Here is a 7,572-nt window from a genome sequence, read left to right on the forward strand (position 1 = left end):
TTTCAAGCCTACAATGGAAGATGTGCTTACATGGCTAGACCATTTTGAGGACATGGCCACATACCACTAATGACAAGAAGATCGAAAATCACACAAAATTCAGACGGTATTAGAAGGAATTGCTACAACTTGGTATAAACAACAAGCTAAAAGAATTAAAGTAAATTGGTCTAAAACTAAAAGGCAATTAATTAAAAGTTTTGCATGACAAAATGTAATGAAAATAGCACTTCAGCAATTAAATAATTATAAGCGATTGAAAAATGAATCCATTACATAGTTTGTAATAAAATATAATCAATTGTTGCTTAGAATAGATGCAACAATGTCTAAAGCAATGAAATTGCATTTCTTATGGCCTCATTTATGACATGACATTACACATGGAGACCAAGATCAAGGCCCAAAAACCATTGCATGAGGCCATACAAATTAGACAACGTATAGAGAATAACATATCAAATGAGAACATGATTAAATTTCACACAACACATAAACAACAAGATAAACTTACGTCGATGGACATTGATATTCGTTAAAATGCCCAATCTTTCAAGAAGCTACCACAAAGAGATAATCAAGGGTGTCCTAGATGCTCTAATTGTAATGTGTTCGATCATGTACTTGAATACTACAGGAAACCCAAAAGACTAAGAACAAGCAACGTGCAAAATTTACAAATCCAATTGAATACAATAGCACATCTTGGAGCAGTGTCGGAGGGGTTTTAGTCAAAAGGTCGTATCCATTGGGGATCAGAGAGAGAAGGAAGTAGAGAATAGGAGATAGAAGAGAACAAAAAGAATAGACAATAGGTACACAAGATGAAGGCAAAGCTCAATGAACCACCAAGGATTAGAGAGAGAAGGAAGTAGAGAATAGGAGATAGAAGAGAATAAAAAGAATAGACAAGAGGTACACAAGATAAAGACAAAGCTCAATGAATCAAAGCACTATGTATTGATTGAACCTAAGAAGATAAACAAAATCATTGTGTGGGACTACTCGGAAGCAATCTCCAAGCATTAGATCTCCTGGAGCTCCCTGGTAGACAAAAAACGTGCAGTAAACATTAACTTCTTCTCCGATGCTCAAACCACAAATATAATGGTTCCGTTGGCTCCAAAAGGGGGGTAAAACCTAGGACACCTACTCAGAATTCTCCCAGATCGCTCTTTCTTCTTCTCCCAGTTTGGAGTATTGTTTGCTGCTTGTCAACTGCGATTGCGCACCATGCAATTTTGAAAGCTCTTCTTTTTCATGAGATCTCCAAAATTGGTTGAAAAAACAACTTGCTTTTTGCATGCATGTTATCCTATTCTAAAAGTTTTCTATAGTTTTTTAGGATATTTACGAGAAATAATATCCAAAATATGCTAAATTTGTCCAAAAATCTAGTATCTTTGAACCATCCATACTATGGACACTAACACTAATGACTAATATGGCATTGAGTCTCTAGATTAATAAGAAAGTTGGATGACGTGGCACTCTAGAGTTTTTCACACTCTGTTCGCGTAGCGGCACGACATCCACCCCCTCTAAATCTGCACATCCTTTGATATGTACCAAAGTCTTAATTGTCACCATATTTTGAGTCCTCCTCATCCTATGCAACCATATCCATTGCTTCTTCATCTTCCATATCTTCTTGGCTAGCCCTTGTATCATGGCCACTATTTTCTTCCAATTCTGGCAACTCATAGGCAATAAATTCCAGTCTCTTGAATAATTTGATTCTTTTTCCCGCTATCGAAAGTTTTATGGTTATCCCATCCAACTCAATTAATGCATAAGTAGCATTATCAAACACATGTCTTACCACATAGGGTCCAAACCATCATTGGGAGACTTTACGCATGGCACTATGTTAGTTGTCTAAAATGCTATCATAAATCAATACCCAATCCCTAAGTCTTTTGTCAAACCGTTTCTTGTTTTGTATCCTTGTTGTCCTTAACTCTGCAACTGCTGCTTTTATGTCTTCTAACTTTCTTTTCAACTCTCTAATACATAAGATCAACAACTTCTCTCGATTCAACTCCTCTTCCCAATGTAGCACACTCCATGTGACTGTCATATTTTTTATCAGCATTATAGCTTTTTGACCATACATCAATTTAGTAAGCATATATCCTGTAACAGCACTATGAGTTGTTCTGACAGTCTACAAAGCATAAGGGAGCAATCGTGGCCACTCTTTTACCTTCTCTCTGCATGCTTTTGTCAATGCCTTCACGATAGGTGGGTGATCTCTTTCACTTTTTCCATTTCCTTTAAAGTTATAAGCTAAAGTGAAAGCAAGCTTTATCCCCAATTGTGCAAAGAAATCATAGGCTTCATCTGCATCCAGTTCACCCCTATTTACTGTAATTTTTCCCACACACCCATACTAATAATAGATCTCTTCTAAGAGAAAAATACACACTGCATTTGTTGTCTTGGTATATAGAGCTCTTCCTTCCACTTGATTAGTCAAAGTCTTCAATGGAAAGTATAAGATATCTCATTTGCCAAAGACCTGTAGGCATCTTGACTGAATCCACCACCCACCTAAAATGAAGAGACAAGGGATATGTGAGCTACAATCCATCTTGATGTCTCATAGATGAATACATTTAACATATCGTACATGTTTCCACAAAGTGAGCAATATCCTTATACATGCCATGCCACCATCAATATCTTTCTTTGATATTTGCAAAAGTACCCCAAACACCTCTATGGCCAGCCCATAAGCTTTCATGAAATTCTTGCATAACATTTACTTGTGAAGCTCTCTCACCTAGAACTCACAATGCCATACCTTGTTTCTTCTTTGTATGTTTCCATAAGTATCCATCTTTTAAGAAAAACCCATAGGCTTTCCTCTTGATCTTCTTAAACTCCTCATCCGACACTCGTCTCTCTTTGTTAATCGTACTAAGATATTGACCAATTCTCAACCACTCTCCTACATATTTGTCTTCCAGAAATACTTCTACACAAGATACATAACATCTAAAGTGTCTTCTCTTTACTGTCCAAGCTTTTGTTAGTGCTGTAGCAACTCCTTGCATTGCTAAATTCACTCTTACAACATCATTTTTAGCTACAAGAAAGTCATCTTCTTCCTCCTCATCCATCATCCCATCTTCATTTTCATAGCGTGCCCGAGATAACACGTCTGCCACTGGGTTATCTCTTCTTGCAATATGCTAAAATTTAAGGTTCAAAGATTTAATGTATGCAATCTATCGGAGCATAGCAATGTCTGGGGTAGCACAACTAGTAATCATGCCCAATACATGTAAACAATCAGTCTCAATGACTACATGAGCGCCCATAAAATACTCATTATCAGATTTAAGGGCTATCACAATTCCCCATAATTCTCTTTTTACCTATGGATATATTCTCTGTCATTCGTCAATACTTTAGCACCAAATCAAATTGCATATCTTTGTCCTTTCTCATCATCTTGCCAATTACCCATCCAATCTCGATTGGGCTCATATCAATAGTAATAATAATAGGCTTTCCATGTGAATAATCAACCATTCTCAATGTAGGAGAAGATTTCAAGTGTTGCTTTCATTTCTTCATTGCTTTTTGATGCTTCCTTTCCCAGTGAAACCTCTGACCTTTCCTTAAGAAAGAGATAACATATAGCATCAACTACATGTGCAAAGTAAAGGATCCATATCAAATAGATAACACATACACCCAAGAATCTATGCACCTCAGATATATTCGTGCATACATCTTGCATTCTATCAATCCCATCTATCTCTTCTAGTGATGATCTTCGCCCATAGGGCCCACACATATGCTCAATAATCAAAATTTCTTCAACTCCAAAGATTGACTTTTGTCTAGAAAGAGTTAAATGCACCTCTTCTAGACACATCAAAATCCTTTCACAATCAACAATATGGTCTACAATAAAATGTCTTCACCCATGAGCATCGATCTCTTCATTATTTTCATCCATTGCACATCCTTTGATTGGAACATCATCCAAGAAGGGCATTGTCAATTGTGGTTTAAAATCCATAAGTACCCTATTCATAGCATTTGTCATGTGTGCCACTTAGTTTGTTGCACCCTGCGGGAGAGTACACATCCGTACTAACCCCAAGGGAGTCTTTATGGCTGTGATATCCCTACTCTTAATTGCAAGCTGAAAATGATCATAACCCAAGTAAAAATCACCCAAAGAATAGATCGCCCTATTTGCAAAAGCCTCTACAAATTCATCAACCACATGACCTGCACCCACATTTTCTATGGTCACTTTACTGTTTGGCTGCATGTCTTGAATAAATCTCAAAGCCCCATTCTTTTTGGGCACAATAAACTAACGATTTGAGTACGAGGCTGAAGAGGGCTCCAAGATGTCCATGCGAATCTTTTCATTTAGGAAATCCATTAGCTTTGGCAAGTAAGCTTTAGAATAGGGCTCAAGTTCCATGGTACATGTAGCATAGTAAATATTACCATAGGATAGTAAAACACCTTGAAAAAGCACAAATGTTTTTAATAATAGTGTCGAAAAAAATCAATGAAGCTTACATACAAGGTACCTGAACAACTCAGTCACACTCGCATCGTTTCATCTGTATTTTGCTTGCACACTTAGGAGTGCAAGTAGTGTCTTTAGGCGAGATACTCAACACCCATCATATAATGGTATGGATGCTTCCTCTCTAAGCGGATTAGATGTCTCAACATCCATGGGCATTAATGCATCGACCATTGCCTCCATCTTAAGCTCCAAGATTGTAAGAAAGTCTAGAAGGTTGCTCTTCTCCTCTAGTATTGACGGTATAGATTGGGTAGTACCTTCCAAGTGGTGGATTGGCTTAGGCACTCCATCCATCACACGCCCATGAACTCTTCTAACTAGCCACAAAGGGTGCACTCCTCCTTGGGACGAGACGTCACCTCCTTGGATAGAAATTTTGCCAGTCACACCTAATGTTTTAGTATATGATATTCAATTAGTTTGCGAATACAATGCATGATTGATATACACTTTTCTTACCATTTGCTCAAATTTTGAGATCACCCGATCAATGATCTCTGATTGAAACTCGCCGCAGCGTCGTACGTGTTCTATAGACAATTGGCGTTTTCATATAAGTGCCAACTTACATTCAGAGTAAGGATATGGGACACACTGATTAAGATACGCCTCGCGATCTTAAACATCACGACCTTCATCGTTTTCCATTTGGTCTATGTTACGACAAACAATTTGTTTTTGTTATCATTCTTTTTTTCTTTCTTAAATTGTTTGAGAAGGGATTTCTTCTTTTGTAACTCAACAAAATTAACGTATGTAAAGTCTCCACCCACCCACAAATTAACGTATGTTGGAGTATTTCCCGTCTTGTGGTATTGTATCGGATCTCACCGGACCTCGCCACCACCACCACCACCACCATACTACTACTACTACTATTATTACTACTACAAACAAGAAAAGAAGAAGTTAAAGAACAAGATCTTACCTTCTCTTTGTTTTTTATCCATTCATTCTCTTCTCTCATTCTATCTCTCTCTCTTTTTCTCTTTCTTTAGTTTATTCCCTCTCTCTCATTCCTTATTTCTTTTTCTCTTCCTCTCCCTCTCTCATTTCCTTTAACAAAACATCTCTCTCTCTCTCTATTACCACTACCACTACCACTACAATAAACAAGAAAATAAGAAAAAGCAACAACAACAATAATAACTACTACTACTACTACTGCTGCTACTACTACTGCAACAACAACAACAACAACAACAAACAAGAAAACTTAACAACAATAAACAAGAAAAGAAAAAAAAACTAATACTACTACAACAATAACAAAAAACAAGAAAAGAAGAAATTAAACAACAACAACAACAACTACTACCACTACCACTGCCACTACCACTACCACAACAACAACAAACAAGAAAAAAAGAAAAGAAGAAATAAAACAACAACAACAACAACTACTACTACTACAAAAAACAAGAAAATAATAAATTAAAGAACCACTACTACTGCTACAAACAATAAAATAAGAAATTAAAGAACTACTATTACTACCACCACTACTACTACTGCCACTATAAATAAGAAAAGAAGAAATTAAAGAGCTACTGCTACTGCTACTGCTACTACTACTACTACTACAAACAAGAAAAGAAGAATTTAAAGAACTACTACTACTATTACTACTACTACTACTACTACTACTACAAACAATAAAAGAAGAAATTAAAGAACATAATCTTACCCTCTCTTTGTTTTTTATTCATTCGTTCTCCTCTCTTCCTCCCTCTCTCTTTCTCTATTATGTTTAATGTTTTTTCCCTCTCTCTCTCGTTCCTTCTTTCCTTTTCTCTCTTCCTCTTACTCTCCCTCTCTCATTTTCTCTCTTTGTCTCTCAATACACATGATTTTTAACAAAAACAAGCAAAAGAAAAGGAGAAAAAACAAAAACAAAGTACCAGGGAACAATGCACTCACCGCAAAGGCCCGAGGATGGATTCAACAGCTCCTCTTCGCCCTCCATACACTTCCTCCTCTTCTTCGCAAACGGCGGCGGCGGCAGTGAGAAGCTTTCATTCTCCCTCTTTCTCTCTTTCTCTCCCTTTCCCTCTCAAACACAAGATGCAGTTCGCTCTCTTTCGTTCGTTCGCGTAAAATGATGCGCTCGGGTTTTAGCCCGCGTTTTTTTACTTGAGTACCGTCACTATTTGCGACGCAAATAGCGATGCCGCTAATTTACATCGGAAATCGCCGTCGCTATATGCCTGTATCCTTGTAGTGATTATTAAAAAACCAAAAAAATACAAAGACACAACCGATTGCTACATAGAACTAAAAGAAAAACAATTGATGTTAAGATTAGCAATCCACAATAACTTGAAAATTGCAAAAACATGACAAAACACTACTATGATGAAAATAAAATAAACAAGGAATATAAAATTAGAGATAAGGTATAAATTTACTACCCAAATAGAAGGAATAACTTAAATGAATCACTACTATAACATAAATGGATAGGTCCATGGATAATAATTAATAGAATAAGGAAAAACACTTATGAAGCAAAAAGAATACAAAGAAACACAAAAACAATAGCACACATAACAAAAATTAAGGAATTATTTTCAAATACTAATAGTAATATAATGCAAGATACACAAGAAAAGAACCACAGTAGATGAAGGAGCAAAGAAAAGCGACATTAAACCTTGTGGGCTAAAGGGGAGGTGTGAAAGGATAGTCCTAGTCCTTTCCGAAGTGCCCGGTCACATGGAACCAGAAACCCAAAGGGTAACTCAACCATGATTGTAACAAACCCTCTTGTGAACCTTGAGCCTATCCAAGAAGGCCCAACACAATGGGTAATGTATCATAAACAAGAGGTTCAATAGAAGGAAATGACAATCTTTGGCTTGACAAGCATTTCACACTAGTTTATGATTAATGCTCACTAAAAACTTTTTTCTTTGCTCAAAATTTTCTATGGATTTGGGAATCAAATTAGGTTGGTTGCACACCACTGCTATACTTGCCTAGTTTGCGCCCAGTTTGGTGGACAC

This window comes from Lygodium microphyllum, chromosome 18, assembly GCF_053477565.2.
Source record: "Lygodium microphyllum isolate KBCC chromosome 18, Lygodium_microphyllum_v1.1.10, whole genome shotgun sequence".
NCBI lineage: Eukaryota > Viridiplantae > Streptophyta > Polypodiopsida > Schizaeales > Lygodiaceae > Lygodium > Lygodium microphyllum.